The 16,925-nt window shown below is 44.8% G+C and overlaps 1 long non-coding RNA gene and 1 pseudogene across 1 annotated transcript; both read right to left on the minus strand.

The window, feature by feature from the left end:
* Positions 1-811: 811 nt before the first annotated feature.
* LOC109257953 (uncharacterized) lies at positions 812-8,435 on the minus strand. The gene is made up of 3 exons (XR_002076146.2): positions 8,035-8,435; positions 1,830-2,004; positions 812-1,404 (listed from the first exon to the last, which is right to left on the minus strand). It is a non-coding gene; the product is annotated as an uncharacterized LOC109257953 (long non-coding RNA).
* A 4,796-nt stretch (positions 8,436-13,231) lies between these two features.
* On the minus strand, positions 13,232-15,334 carry LOC109257928 (nuclear nucleic acid-binding protein C1D-like; annotated as a pseudogene).
* Positions 15,335-16,925: the final 1,591 nt, after the last annotated feature.

Here is a 16,925-nt window from a genome sequence, read left to right on the forward strand (position 1 = left end):
TTGTGCGTGTGTGTGTGTGCGTGCGTGCGTGTGTGTGTGTTGTGTGTATGAGCAATTATTCAGACTCATTTAAAGTGGTATGGCTGTGCTTGCCGGGTGGAGAAGGCCCCAGAGAGAGGAGACAATGGAAACTGAGTGTGGTAGGCAGAAGTGTGATGCCCCAAGATGTCCACACCCTGGTCCCCAGCACCTGTGAACATGGGACTGGGCATAGCAATGGGGAATTCAGATTGTCAATGGGTGGGCCTTCAAATAGGGAGATTATACTGGGGGATCCCTATGGAGATATCTTTGTCAGGCTTCTAACCTAACAGTAAAATAAAAACAATAAGATTGAGGCACCTGTGTGGCTCAGTGAGTTAAGCATCCGACTCTTGGTTTCGGCTCAGGTCATGATCTCACGGTTCGTGAGTTCAAGCCCCATTTTGGGCTTTGTGCTGACAGTGTGGAGCCTGCTTGGGATTCTCTCTCTGTCTCTGCCCCTTCCCCTCTCTAAATAAATAAATAAATAAATAAATAAATAAATAGTTTTTAAAAGCCCACTAAGATTAACAAATTGTGTTGTTTTAAGCCACTAAGTTTGTGGTAATTTGTTACAGCTACAGTAGGAACTTAATCCCTTAGGAAGACTGGTTAGAATCGGTCACGTCCATGTTGGAAATGACGATGTGGACTCACGGTCAGTGTGGACAAGAAGGTGGTAGAGAAATAGGAGGAATATTGGGGCAGGTTGGGGGGCCTATGGAGGCTTTGCTAACAGGTTCCACAAAGCACAGGGAGGAGCAGAAGAATTCAGTAGTGACTCTCATGATTCTTGCTTCAGCAGCCAGGTGTAGGGAAAGACCTTTAATAGAAGGAGATGTGTGCAGGCTGAGCCTGTGTGAAGACCAGAAGTGAACGTTTGAATTACATGTGCAGTTAAGGTGGCCAAGAGGGGCCGGGGGCACTGGTTCAGCTGGATCCCAGCTTCTGTGAGAGGCCAGAGGGGAGTGGGAGGAGAGGATCAGTCCGTCCAGCAGGACACGATCCGCACGGTGTTCTCCTGGGCTGGGAGGTCTCCAGACTAGGTGGGGATGGAGTTGAGTGGGCAGTGGGACAGCTGACAGAGCACACGGACCGGAGCGAGGTCCCACCTGCAACAGCCCCTTCCTGAGCCACAGCCTGGGACGCTGTTTCCTGGCCGCCCTGCTGGTGGCCAGCACAGTGCTATCCATTGAAGCTAAGGAGTCAGAGTCACCGGTCAGGTCACTATTAACCACTTGCATCCTTCCCTGTTCTTTGTTTCCTGTGTTCAACTGATATTTCTTGCATGTCTCTACTTTATGGGTCTGAGTAGAATAAAATAATCCAAACTACATTTTCTCCTGATTATCTTTTGTTTCCAATTCCTCATGCTTGAATATACTAAAAAACAAACAAAAACACAAATAAAAATCCACCATCAGCAGGGTACTGGCAGAAGCAGACACACCATTACTCAAAAGCCTAATCCTCCCTTCTCCCCTCAGACACCAGGTGTCCTCACACAACCACGAATAAGAACATAGATGTTGACATACGTCCGGGGTGATCTGTGAGAGCCTGGGAGTGTGCACCTGCCAGCACGCAGGTTCTGTCTCACGGCGTCCATGGTAGGTCATCCTCAGAGACCCGTGACCAACCATGTTCTAGGAACCTTCAGGGTCCCCATGGGGGTCCTGTGCTGACAGAAAGGGAAAGGGAACAGGCCAATGCTGGAGCATAAGGAACATCCTCAGGTATCTCTGGTGACCAGCAAACCAGAAAACTCATTGGGTCCAGATGCAACACATGGACCTACAGGTACCCACCTGAGTCTCTGAGTCCAAGTGTAAGACGTTCTATCAGATAATACGGAATTCAGTCTGGGTTTCTGGGGACCGCACTGGCTTGGGTCACACGGAAGTATCATCTGGAGAAAAGAGTCACATTGGAAGTGGACTGTCAGCTGCCTTCTTTCTGACGATGACACTCAGCTTGTCTCACCTGAAACAAAGTTTAAAGGTTTGGATTTTCCTGTCAACTAATTCATTTCAACACTGAAAGAATGTATGAATTGTCCTATTTCTCCAACACTGAAGATTATGAGGAACATCCACTGTACTTCTTCAGCCAGAACTCTTATTTTTTATGTAAATTATCATTATTTTTACACTTTTCTTATAGCCCTTGCTCTCCTTGAAAGTATCCCCACTGACGGGTTTCCTGAGTCCAGCCATCAGAACTCCAGGACAAACCTCACAGGCCACATGCTAGAAAGTGCTGGAAAGGCATCCATCTCCAGCACCGCATATCCCCAAACACACTTGAAAAGTGCATCCACAATGCAAGGTCCTCACTGCTCCTTATCAAGATTTTGGCTTGTTCAACACACAGAGGGCAATGGCACCATTTTATGATATTGGGAACTGGGGTAGGTAGTATTTCAGGGAAAACTTGAGGGAAAGAGAAACACTCAGGAGCTTCATTTTGGACGTAAAATACTGAAATACCCATCAGACAGCTAAGCTCTCCTGGACACTTGCTCTAAGGGGTCCTTCCTTGCCCTGTCCATAAAGGTGGGCTCATTTCTCTCGGTCTCCCCCATTTGTTATTTCTCTAGTCTTTTGTTTCATTCTGAACATCATCTCGTCACTTGTCTTACTATTTTCCAAAGTCTTGAAACTTTACAAGCCCCTCATCGATTCCCTTGTAACCCCACAGCCCCTGTTATGTACTTTCATCTAGCCCTCATCAACCATACTGTAATCACGTGTTTCCATGTGTTAATGAAAACCTATTCTGATAGTCATTACTCATGTTGAGGCACACTTTATTGAGGCCGACTGCTACAATGGCTTTGCAGTAGGAGGGACAGATTGGACTCAACTCCAAATCAACAAGACTAAATGGGACTTATAGCCAAGGAGCAGGGTGGGGCAGTCAGCGGGTGGAAATTTACCAAGAAGGCAGAGTAATTCTTGCCAAGAAGACCTAACAGGGTTCTTACTGAAGATAGCGGGAGTGATCACGTACTACCTAGCAGATGCTGCTGGGGTGAGGAATTTGGTCAGAAAAGGAGGGTGCTCAGATATCACGGGGGGAGGATTATGGCTCAACGGCCTTCACAGGTTTCTTGAACAAACTGGACCTGAAGCCCAAGTCAGACCTCCTTAAGCAAATGGCTGAGACAGCCTGACTAAAGTCTGGTCCAGGAGAGAATCTTTGCTGCGAGTTTCCCTCTACCTTGTACAGTTCCCACGAAACCATGGTGTTCGGATAGAAAGACAGAAACAGACACAGAGAGAAAGGGATCGATTGATGCGTTGATAAAAATCTTTAAGGACTTATCAGAAAGATACAAGAGAGGTTGTAAAATTTATAGAGACTACCGCAAAAACTATGCCAATGTATTTTCACATATGGATTAAATGAACAATTATCAAAATAAATGTCAATCACCAAAACTTACCTCAAAACAAAAGTCTTAATATGAATAGAGCAATAACCATTAAAAAATTAAAACGTGAGCCGCTGATTTCCCTCGGTCAAAAAAACAGTACCAGGCCCTGATGGTCTTTATGGGTGAGAGTTAACAAACCTTCAAGTTAAAGATAACCTTCAACAGACTCCTCCAAGAATAAAAAGTTTTACAAGAAGAATACTTCCTAGCCCAGTACATGAGGCTACTTGAATAGCTTCATACCAAAACCAGATAAGAAAACCATGGGCCAGCTTCACCTACAAATACACAGACAACGGGTGCCTGTGTGTCTCTGTCACTTTAGGGTCCAGCTCTTGCTTTCGGCTCAGGTCATGATCTCACAGTCCATGAGTTGGAGCCTTGCATCGGGTACTCTCTAGTCTTCTCTGTGCTGATAGCACAAAGCCTGCTTGGGATTCTTTCTCTCCCTTTCTCTCTGTCCCTCTGCTGCTTGCTCTCTCTCTATCTCAAAAATAAAATAAGCTTTATAAAAACTCACATAAAAAAATCAAAGTAAATGTTAGTAAACCAAATGCAGAGTTAATAATAACAGGAAACAAATAGATGAAAAATTATCATGATCAAGTAGAATTTATGTTTTTTAGTTTCTTTCTTTATTTTGAAAGAGAGAGAGAGGGACTGACAGAGATAGAGAAGGAAGGAGGGAGCTAGAGAGATTCTGAAGCAGGCTCCACACTGTCAGCAGAGAGCCCAATGCGGGACTTGAACTCATCAACCATGAGATCATGACCTGAGACAAAGTAGGATGCTTAACTGACTTAGGCACTCAGGCACCCCTTTTTCTTGTTTTCATATTGACTATTGGATATGCCCAAAATAATTGCTTATATCATCTGTGCAGGGAATGAAAGCAACAATTATTTTTAAAAATAACTCCAGGGGCACCTGGGTGGCTCAGTCGGCTGAGCGTCTGACTTCGGCTGAGGTCATGATCTCACGGTTCGTGAGTTTGAGCCCCATGTCGGGCTCTGTGCTGTCAGCTCAGAGCCTGGAGCCTGCTTCGAGTTCTGTGTCTCCCTCTTTTCTCTCTGCCCCTCCCTGCCCTTGCTCACACTCTGCTGCCTCTCTCTCTCAAAAATAAATAAACATTTAAAAAGTTTTTTTAAACGCCAAAACCCCCACAGAACTCCCTATGAGTCTTTACCCAGCTCAAGGAAGAAGAGAACCAGCACCTCACACACCATGGATGCTGTCACCAGTCCCCCTGCCAGCCCAACCCACCCCCCGCCATATTCTGCAAAATATTCCCCTACCTTTACACGTCTTCTTTTTCAACAACATGCTGTAACCTTAAAAACCATACATTTCATATTGAGCGTTGTTGACCTTCACAAAAATGAAATTACACTGAATTTCATGCCACTTGCTTTGTTCAGGAAAAATTCCCAGGATTCACTCCCACAGGTGTGCCTGGATGGCAATGGTCTCTGCATCTCCCATCGTGAGAACTTATCACATTTTCTTTCACTGATTCGTAACTGGTGAACATTTGGGATATTTTGCTTTTGCTCATATGTTATACAAACACTGCCACTATGAATGTTCCTCCCCGTTCACGTCTGCTATGACACCACACAACTTCCTATGGGTGACATCTACAAGCTTTTCTATTGGTTTGTTTTTCTTTATTGCAAGGATCTTTATATATTGTGGATGGCATGCTTTGCCAACTATGTGTGCTGCACATCTGTTTCGTATAGTATCCTTTCTAAAGAGACATTAAGTGTAATATAGAACTCATATTTTTACCATTACATTGGTTGTTCCTCTACCTAATTTAGAATAATTTCCCAAGGCTGTGTGTGTGTGTGTGTGTGTGTGTGTGTGTGTGTGTGTGATCAATTTTTCAGACTCATTTATAAAAACTGCCTTCTTTCCCCCACTTTATCTGTCAGGCCACCTCCCTTATGAAGTGTCGATGTGTGTGTAGGATGGTGGCCGATGCCATATTCAGGTCCCCAGTGGAGCCACAGCACCAGTTTTCTATAGTGTGGCTCGGTGATCCATCTTGGTATCTATCTAGTAGGGCCGTTGCCACCTTGTTACACTTCTTCGGGGCCCTTTGTTAAGCTCTTTAATTTTAGAATTCCCTTGTCCAGTGGAAAGAAAACAATGACAGTTTTTACTGGGAAGTTCGTAATTGTCCAGATAATTTGGGGAGAACAGCTATTCCACCAAGCGGAGTCTTCCCGATCCTGACACACCCTGGTATCTCTTTCCTTTCTGTTGGTGATTTGTCCTCTGTTAGTTATTGCCACTTAACAGCAAACTTTCATGTTCAGTCAAGTTTTAGGTGGTAAATAAATTAAGGCCTTGCTTACAAAGCTCTTTGTTTATTCTCCGGTTGCTGCTATAAATATTATTTAAATGACACTTGCTCTTATAAAGCAATGTCATTCAGCCTCACATATGAATCTCCTATCAGGCATTCTTGGGAAACTACAGGACTGATTCTGAGAACTTCTCAGATGTGAATTATGACATCGTTTCTGCACTTTTCCTTCTCAGACCTTTTCTTTTATGTGTCTGGCTCGGCGCGCTCAAGGACCCCATACGCACCCTTACAAGTAAGTGTTGGCAGCCCACCCGAGCCTGGCTGCCTGACCTTAAAATTACGTTTGCTCTACCATTTTGTACACACGCTTTATCAGTTTAAGAAAGTTTCATTTTATTTCTGTTGACGGGTTTCTGTCACCAAATGTAGCTGAATTTTACATAGAGTTTTTTTTAATGTATCTTTCAAAAAGTCACATAATTTTCCTTCTTTCAACCATTAAAGCTGTGAATTACACTGATTTTCTCCTGTTAACCTAACTGCATTCCTGGACTAAACCTCACATTCACGCACGTGATCTTTTCCATTCACTGCTGGACTGTGGTTCCTATTTCTGTAGGAGGTTTGTGTATGCTGCTCTTGGCCTGTAATTTTTCCTTTCCGTATTTTTTCTGGTTTGAGGGTCAAGGTTATTCTAGTCTCACGGTAAGAGCTGGGAATGTGTTCGCTCTTTCTCTCAAGAGTATGCGTAAGGTTAGAATAAGGTCACGAATGTGTAAAATCTCCCCATTGAAATGATGGAAATTTCAAAATGGTAACTCAAGTGGTGCCTGAGGGGCTCAGTCAGTTGAGCGTCTGACTCTTGATCTCAGCTCAGGTCATGATCTGGCACTTTGTGAGTTGTAGCCCAGCACCGGCTCTGACGCTGACGGTGAGGAGCCTGCTTGGGATTCTGCCTCTCCTTTTCTCGGCCCCTGCCCTGCTTGGGCATGTGCTCTCTCTTTCTCTCTCAAAACAAATAAATAAACATAAGAAAATAGTAACTCAAGTTCGTATTAGGTTGGTTATTAGGACTACTGTCATGCTTTTCTTCTGGCTATTTTTTATTCCTTGCTCCTTTTTTCTGCTTTTAAGCATCTTAACATTTAAAATTTCCCCACAGGCTCCCCTGGGTTGCATCCTGTGTGTTCTCTGTAAAGTATTTTTCTGTCAGTTATACATATTGTGACACTGCCATTGTAGTTTCTCATTAGGCAGGAGTTTTACAAACACATGGTTTCCATTCAGGGAGTTGTTTTCAGCTTATACTTTTCATTCTGTTCTCTGACTACCGACCACAGGGTTTATAGAGCCTTCCATGTCTGTGCATTGATGAAAATTTGCAGTCTTGGCCCAGTATGTGGCAAATATTCATACAGTTGCCATTTGTGCTTGAAAAAAATTTTTTACCACATTTTGTATATACATACACCAAGCTTCTTACGTTGCTCCAATATTCTCTATCCTTCCTGCTAGATGAGCTTCCCATCTAGCTTGCCCTCTCATTTCTGAGAGGCATATGCTCATGTCTTCTACCTAAAGAGTGAATTCCAAGTGGCTTTTTAAAGACAGGGAAGAGGGGCGCCTGGGTAGCTGAGTCGGTTGAGCGTCCGACTTTGGCTCAGGTCATGATCTCACAGCTTGTCAGCCTGAGCCCCGCGTCGGGCACTGTGCTGACAACTCAGAGCCTGGAGCCTGCTTTGGATTCTGTGTCTCCCTCTCTCTCTGCCCCTAAACAACTCCCATTCTGTCTCCGTCTCTCTCAAAAATAAATAAACATTAAAAAAAAATTAAAGACAGGGAAGAAAGAAAGAAAAAAAGAAAGAAAAAGAAAGACAAGAATTGACCTCATACATGTCTCCCAAAAAGCCTGCAAAAATTGTATTGGGAATGAAACCCATCAAGAGTTACCAAATTACTTTTTCCTACAACAGCATGTGAATACAGGTCTGCTTTCTTCCTCCACTGAGACCCTGCCCAGCAGATGAAATGAAGGAGATTCCTAGAACAACAGTGAGGTACGTAAAAAAAGACTTCAGAGGCTTTTCAAAGCCTGCTGCAAAAAATACTTAGCTTATGACCCATTTCTGTAAAATAAGAACATGAAACTATGTTACGGACTATTGATGAATACAAACATATATAAAAAGGATGGGTGAAATCGCTGTAAAAACTTTCCTACATAGGATGAGACCCTCACCCACCAGCAAGTCGTTACCTCTGGCAAAGGAGGACAGCAAGGGAGAAGGCGCTGGTGTCCGATATGATGCAGCTTGTTGCCTTTTGTTTGGCAAAGGAGACCAGAGGCCAAATTCTAGAACGTTCATATCTGTTAAATCTTGGAGGAAACCGAACGGCTCACTGCACTATTTCGTCTACGTTTACTAGCTGGCATTCCACTGGAGACTTCAGCTTTCTTTGTCACCGTTTCTTTGTTGAAATCTAGAAAGCCTTGTTGATTTAAACACCTGACAATCTGGGGCGCCTGGGGGGCTCTGTAGGTGAGTGTCCGACTTGAGCTGAGGTCAGGATCTCACTGTTTGTGAGTTTCAGCTCCACATTGTGCTCTCTGCTATCAGCCCAGAGCCCACCCCACATCCTCTGCCGGCCCCTCCCTGGCGCGCGCGCGCTCTCTCTCTCTCTCTCTCTCAAAAGTAAATAAACATTGAAAAAAATATCTCGCAACAGAACCCAACAATCTGTGTTTCTGTTTTAGAGATCGACGGAAGGCTAAATCTAATGTTTACATTAGGCTGAAATGTTTTCATCTGTGTCAACGTGGCCCTCCCATTTGAAGATCGGAAAAACAGCCACGCATCCACCACGTTCGGTGATCAACACTTACCTACAACCCTGATCGACAGTTACCTATGCCTTCTCCTTGCTTTGAAACTAAAAAAAGTGTTCTCCTCTGGTTGATTGCCCTCACAACCTTGAAGTGTCTAGATGGGACTCTCTATGTTGAACGAGTTCTAGACAGCTCCAGAGCAGAGAGACAGGGCTTCCTCCTCTCCAGACCTCAGAACACGAAAGCACAAACAACACTCCAAACCCCATCCATGATCAATCTGCATCACTGTGATGGAATCCATTGCTGTTCTGCTCCACCTTGGGTGAGCAGTGTCGTGAACCTTGAACACGACAGAACCTTGCCTTCTAGGGGGGGTTACAGGGACCACAAAGGACATGTTTTCAAACCTCCCACTAAGAGCAGACCGGCCAACCGGGAGAATTTTGTCCTCTTCACAGAAAGAACCCCAAATCCTGCCTTTCCATCAGTGTAACCACGGTCACCAAAACCCCCTTGTAAAAAAATCCCTACATATAACTATCTAGGCCAGCAACGACCAGGGGAAACAATTCACTTTCTGTGTTTTTTGTTTTTTGTTTTTTGTTTTCTTGCCTCCGCCAAATGGCTGCTGGCACACGTGGGACAAGCTCATTGGCTCCTGTGTGTAGGAGCGGGACGTCAGAGAGTGACTGGTTCCAGAAAGTATAAAAGGCTGGCTCTCTAAGCTCTCTTCGGTCTTTTGGCCCGAAGCGAACGAGTGCAAACCTCCTGTGCCCTCTACCAACTCCAACATGTTCAATATCAAACCTTGGGTCGTGGAATTCACACTGGAAATGATATCTAACATTGTCATGCATAAGATAACAATGTCTATACCAAACTTGTACATGACGTGTGTTGAGAACCAACAAAAATTCACGGACTGGTTAAAAAAGATGTGCCACTTTCTGTTGAAGAAGACCGTTGTTTACATCCTGAGCAATCTTGCTTCCATTGTACACAATCTGATGGTCAAAAAATTCTTTACAAATATACGACATTATTTTCGAGACGACAAGATGTTTCCTAAACCCACAGAAGTGGTTGTGCTTTAGCTGCTGTTATACGTGTGCATTCCAGGCTCTCTGGGGAAATACTTGTCATCTGGAAGAGAGCAAACTACTTTACCAGCTTATCTACACTGAGTGGACCATATATGTATTCTCAGCTCTCTCCGTGAGTCATCACTTGTGTTTCAAATGAGAAATTCTAAAAGGAATTACAAAATTACGATTATAAAATTATAGCAGACTCACAAATAAGACCGGCTCACAACTGTTCACTGAAACATTGAAACTGAATCACTAATGTTAAGAATCTTTAGCAAGGAGCTCAGAGACCGCTGTAAAGATGGTCCTGTATATGTCCCCACCTGGATGCAACGTGACATTGTAGCCTGTGCCAACCACAAATGGGACATTCTGCGGCACTTCTCGGAAGAAAGCTAGCTTGCTTCCTTCTGCTGAAGGAGGCATAATTCTTTCAAAAACACTTAAACAAGCTTCGGGTTTTCCCTTGATAAACTCTTTCTCCTCCCAGCTCTGAGCTGTTTCTGGTCCTGTAGAATCTGTGTCTCCTAGCTGCCAATCTCTCAAACTTCAGATGAACTTTTCTTTTGCTTTGCAGCCTCGGTTCTTTCTGATTTGGCACACTGGACAAATAAACTTCTTATCAACACATGGGGTGTCTGAAGCCTTCGTGCGCCGCTTCTAGCCTGACTTCTTTCTCTTGTGTGGCTCAGGGTCTGTGGCCAGGACCCAAAAAGGAGGTAGGAAAAATCTCAGTGATACCAAGGAGAGCTCGTGGTTGTGGGGGTAGGGTGGAAAAGGGAGGGTGTGAAGCCTGGATGAGAATTGCTGAATGGAGGTGGGGTGGGGGTGGTTTCCAAAGCTGAACCTCTGTGGTGAGTGTCCCAAGAGGTCTTTGGGGATGTCTCATCTCTCCAACAGAAGATCAAGGTGAGAGGAGTTCAAACAAGGTGCTGATTGAAGGCACCTTGACCAGCTTCAGGGCATTTGCCCAAATTTGGCCAGAGGAGAGCCAGGTGCCTTGAAGTCTGAGCTAGGGGAAGGTTTAGGGCCCCCAGAACTCATGTTCCAGGGGACTCATTCTCAGGTGGGGTGGTGGTGGTAGTGGAGAAACTCTGAAGTTTCCCACACAGCCCCCCTCGGGTCAAGAGAGACCCTGTGGAGGAGGAAAGGCAAGGAACAACCCTTTCTGGGGAAACCCGGGGGTCCTGGGGCTGACCTGGGGATGTGGAGCCTGCACTGCACTGGGGCTTCAGGCTCCTCATTGCAAGCAGAGCTTGGAAATAGCAGGGTCCAGCTCACCCCTCTCAATCCCAGGTCCCTCAACAAATAGGCAGACAGGGGACTGGGCCGTCCTAGGCATCTATCTGCTCCCTTGGAGACCCCACCCAGTCGTCTTCACACATGCTGTGCACCCTGTCAGGCAGCTGTGAGAGCTGCTGCCCCTGCTCCTGATGGTCAAAAGCCTTCCCCCCCCCCCCCGAAAACGGAGTGGGAGTTTCCTCCAAATTAACAGACTTACCGTATAATGTTGCAGTCTCCCTTCTGATTTTATACCCATAAGAATTGAAAGCAAGTTTGGAAGAGACCCTTGCACATCCCCGTTCATTGCTGTGCAATTCCCAGGACTCAGGAGGTAGAAGCAGCCCAAGGTGCACAGACAGAGGAGTGGGTGAAGAAAGGGGCTTGTGTCCACACTGCAGTGTTGTCCAGTCTTCAACAAGAAGGTCATTCTGGACTCACTGCTAAGTGATCTAAGCACGTCACAGAAAGAAAACTAGCCTAAGATTCCACTTATGTGAGGAATGTAAACTAGTCAAATGTGTCAAATCAGAGAGAACTGTGCTTCCAGTCAGGGTGGGGAGGAGGGAACACGGAGCTGTGGATGTAGATTTTCAGTCACAAAATGAACTCGTGCTAGAGACGTGCTGTGCAACACTGAGAATCTATATACCGCCAGTGACCTATCCACTGGTTAAGGATTGATGGTAGTAAAGTCAATGTTGTGTGTTTTTTACTATCAGTTGGAATCGATTTCTTTCTTATTTTTACACTTGATCATAAGAACATGTATTTCTGTCATGTTTGAAAATTACATTTTCAAAACAGCTAGAAATTTCAGAAGACGAAGGTGAAAAAGGAACGAAGTAACTCCCAGTGTCCTTCCATTTCAAAAATCGTCTGACATCTGAGCCAGAGGACTCTGCGTCTATCAGTGACTTCCTCTTCATGTGTCTCAGAACGAGTTCAACATGCTTTACACGATCCATTACATGTAAGACCGTTTCCAATAGCTTCTACCGTAAATCAAGAAATCCATTTATTCAAGTTTACTTACGGAGTATTAATCACACAGAAAATTTTAACAACCTCGTTTTCAAAAACAAAATCCTTGACGCTACATGGCATTCCAATACATAATGATGTGGTTTCAAAGACTGAAAAGCATTAGGAGCGTATAATTGAAATTCAAGCACTTAGACATTAAAAATCGTAATACACAGAATTCTCTGTATCAAGTATTCCAGAAAAATAAATCAGAATATAAACAGTATATAATCTCCTCTGGATTCCTCTTCCCCTTGAGTGACATGATATAACATAGAAATTTGTTTCAAAATACTTGTATGTACTTAATATCCCGTCAAAAACATGTCATTTAAAAAACCTGAAAAATGAGACCAAGAGAACTATGGGCAGAATGCACAAGAACAAAACCTCATGAGTTTCTAATTTCTAATGACTTCTATTCCTAATGATTTCTAAAAGCTGTCTTCCTAATTTCCAAGGCAAATTTACACAAAAGAGAAAAATAAGCACTCGGCTATACAAGCTTTACAGCCTTTTTTTCACAGAGTGTGGCTCTTCTGCCAAAATTCAGCCATCAATATACAACCTCATTTCCTTTCTAAAGTGAGTGAGAACATATTCTACCTTAAATGGGACATCGAAGCAAATTTCCAAGAATGAAAATAGCACTCAAAAGTCTTAATTTCATGATTCAAATATCAACAAAAGCAACAATTCCCCAAATCATGAAAGAAGGATGAAGTAACTGCATAGGAAAAAGTGCACATTTAAGTCTTCTTAATATTACATAACAAAAACAGGTGTATTTATAACTTCAGTCTTCAGATGGCATACTTCACGAAATCATTATTCATTGAAAATAGACAAATGTTTACAAAGACCATTTAACTTAAATTTCATGGTTGCTTATTAAATGGTTGACCTGTACAGGAACATAAGAGTCCTGTCAAGATAGGTAATAAACTATAAATATAAACTATACCACAATGTTAAAAACTTCATAGTGCTCTATGGGAAAATCAATAAAGATAACATAATCTTTCTGGGGAAAAGTATTTAGCTTTACAAATAAATTCAAAATGTACATTTTACATATGAATTGCAAAATACATGTAAACCTTGTATTGCCACATAATCTTTGATTTTGTGGAAAACCATAAAAATGATGTACGTTTTCAATATATGGACATCAAAACTACACGGTTCACTTTTTTTCTTTTTTTCTTTTTTTTTTTTTTTTCGTTTTTACTTTTTCCTTTTCTGGCAACTTTGGATGCACTTTTCTGTTTTGGTTCCCAAAGGGGATTTTCCACAAATCCCAAAGCTGCACCTCTGTCCAGCTTGCCGGCCATTTTCTTGTCTCTTATTTCCCTGACTCTGTTCACGGATACCCTGATTCTTTCCAATTCCTGCTTTACTGGATGTTCGTAGAATAAAAACTCCCTGAGTTGCCAAATCAACCCCAAACGCTGAATTGCATGTGTAAGCAGAAGCGAAATCCACTTTTGCTTGTTGGAGGGGGCCCAACCTCTGCAACAACTGGTTTCTAGAAACAGACATCATGGTCTTCAGCATCTCATCCACACACCAATAGAATTCTCAAATGTGGATAAATACTCATGAATTTCCAGTGGCTAGTCTTCCTCAATTTCTCCCCTGCCATTGTGACCACCTTGTTGGCCTTCAACTCCTGTCTCTGGGAGATGAAATGTGATAGATTTCTTTAAGGGAGAAACTGGGGTGAAGAAGCCTGGGGCCCTTGAGAACTTCCTGCCTTCAAAGAAAAAGCTCGGGGTGTGACAAGTACACAGGGTCCGTGGTGAGCTTTGTTTCCTGTTCCCCGTCAGCCTGTTTCCACCCCAGATGGTTGCTCGAGGGGTCTCTGAGCCCCTCAAGAGTCCACAGTGGGGAGGATGCTCAAAGCTCCAATGACTCTCCAGAGTTGAGGGGCGAAGGTGGGAGGGGAAGGGCCGGGCAGGGAAGGAAAGAGGGGTAGAGGAGGTAGCAGTGTGGAAGGGGGGGCAGATCAACACATTCAAGAGAACTGAAGAGCCTAAGATGTGCCTTCAACATAAAAAAGGAAGGAGGGGAGAAGATGGCGACGCCCTGGAGCACGAGACTCTTGATCTGCAGTCATGAGGGCAAGCCCGACATAGAACTTACTTTAAAAAAATTAGCATGAGACTTTTAAAAATTATCCATAAAACAAGGAAAACTGATGAGAAGGCAGACACTTTAGAGGAGCAAGTTGGGGAGCTCCTAAGTCAGGTTGTCTCTGTGTCTGTTGAAGTTCGCCTTATGTTTAAGGAAACCTTTGCCTTTGGGGTGGCTGGGTGGCCCAATCAGTTGAGCATCTGACTGCAGATCTGGTCGTGATCTCACGGTCTGGTCCGTGGGTTTGAGCCCCTCCTAGGGCACGCTGCTGTCAGCGCAGTGCAGAGCCTGCTTCGCATCTTCTGTCCCCCACTCTCTGCCTCTCCCCTACTCCCACTCTCTCTCTCACTCAAAAATAAATATTTAAAAAATAAAGACTACCTATACCTCAGTATTAAGAAGATAAGCGAAAGAAAAATAGGAAGAAAGAGAGAAAGGGAAGGAGAGAGAGAAAAATAAAACCTCTGCCTTTTCTGAAGATATTCAGCCGCACTGGCGCCCTAAAGGTGAAGCATGTAGCCGGCAGCAGCACAGCAGAGAGGAGGAGAGTCTCTTGTCTCTCGTCCAGAGATGGTTAAAACGAAGAGATCATGTTTCAAAATTTTAAAAATGTCTCTTGATGCCTTTCTCCCACTCATAAGCTCCAGCATAGGGCATAGTGGAAATCCCCTCAGAGCACGTGGGAGCTTGAAAGTCGCAGGAAATGGTTCCACAGCAACTGTTTCTTGGGAAATCACCCATCCTTACCCCAGAGAGCCAGATGGGGCTCTTTAGACTGCCATCATTCTGGAGTCAAGGGTACCTTTGGGAATCACATTAAAAGACTGGATTTCTTCCCACAGTTTTTGGCGCTCATGCAGCCCTGAGCCGAGAGACCCACGATGGGCTCGGCAGCCCTGGGCTTCTTGAACTGACCTTCCCTTTATCGAGGAGTCTTTGCCTCTGGGGTCCACGGCGCCCTGGCATTCCTGCAGCTGGTGGCCCGAGACACCTTCCTGTTGGGGGCTGCCCTCCCAGGGACACGTGGGCAGGGATGCAGGGACGTGATGAATCTGAAGTCCCAGAGGAAGGAGCCTGACTCAGGACAGATCACGGAGGGGACAGGGTGTGAGGGGAACAACCACCCAGTGGGAACATCTCTCCTGAGGCTTACCTGGGGATGGGCAGCCTGCATTGTTCTGGCTCTTTTGCCTCATCGTTCAAAAGGAGACATTTAACCATCAGAGCAGAGATATCATTTTGATGTGGATGACCTACCACCCCAGGGACATCTGAACTTGTCACGCAGCCCCACTGCAGCTCGAACAAGGCAATTATTATTCTAGCCCTGATATTCACACTATGAGCACAACCAGTTCTGGCTCCCTCCTGTCGGATGTTCTTTCCTGTACTGGTGACCACACTGGACATTGCCATGATAAGTCCTTTGTGCTGTGTGTTCTGTCTCAGAGTGTTCCCAGGAAAGCCCTGGCTTCTCTGTCAGGCACTACGCAGGGGAGATCTCTCTGGAACAGCACCAGCTCCCCCGGATGGAACCCCAATCATCTCTGCCCAACATGCTCAGAGGCTACTTAGTGATTTTTCACTTCCCTTTTAAAAAATGGGGAACTCAGTTGCTTTCTTCCCCATCACCAGGACACACAAACCCTTTCCCTTCCCTGTCTGGGTAATATTTTCCTAATGCCTATCTTTAGTGTAGATGTTTCTCTATCTCTTTAATGCTATTCCTATTTGACCAGAATAATTATGATCACCCAGGCCCCCACCTTGGACTGTGGAGTCAAGAATGTGTATCTGAAGTACATTAGGGCTGGAGAACATTCTTGCAGTGACCTGGGCGGAGAGGGTGAAGGGGTGGAGACGCTTAGAGACCTATGAGGACACAGAGTACAAAACACTAAACTCCTCCTCCCATCTTTCCAGATTACTCTGTGGCGCTGCCGCCCTCTGGTGCCTACAGTAGGTAGTGCGGCCTTCGGTTGCCTCATTCCTGTCTGTCCCAAAGGAGCCCATCAATCTGTGGTCAGTCTTTGGGGCAGAACAGCTACAAAAATGGCAGGACCCAATGTAAAGTGAAAATGCACGGCTCCTTGGTCAAAGTAATTGAGAATTTCAAGATGTCAGAAGCACACAATGATGCCTAGCACAAGCTAAAATTTTTTTTCTATTAATCTCTGCACCCAACGTGGGGCTCGAACTCATAATCCCAAATTCAATAGTCACATGTTCTTCGAAGTGACACACCCCGGTGCCCAGCGCAGGGCGCTTGTAAATCACTGCAGGATTGCACAGAATGCAGCCGGTGAGGCCAGCCCTGCCTTACTGGACCAATGCCTGTATTCATCCTCCATGTGAATATCACAGCAACTCAAGCCATACAACATTTACAGAAATGGGAAGCCCGGAGAGTATCTGTCTTTTCATCTCTAATGAGACGATTTTCTCTTTTAAAAATTTCACCCGCCATTTTGCTCTGGCCGAATCAATGACCCAACTGGAGGTGATCCTAGCTTTGAAAATAAAAAATGAATGAAACACACTGATTATATAAAAAGCCTCTCTAGCCACCCAAACCCTGCACCTCGTGTACTTCTTCGTGTCCGACAGACTAGACCAGTTATAGGATCAGGGCAGCTTCATGGGAAAGCACCTCCAAGCTGCGGTGACCTCCCACGTGCGCAGACTGGCATGTCCCATCTGACCACACCTTGCGGTGGTCATGGGGTTCGGGGAGAAACGGTGCGGACTGTGCCCGGTCAGGGCTCTGTGGTAGGAATTCAGAAATAA

This window comes from Panthera pardus, unplaced genomic scaffold, assembly GCF_024362965.1.
Source record: "Panthera pardus isolate Hobbes unplaced genomic scaffold, ASM2436296v1 HiC_scaffold_18, whole genome shotgun sequence".
NCBI lineage: Eukaryota > Metazoa > Chordata > Mammalia > Carnivora > Felidae > Panthera > Panthera pardus.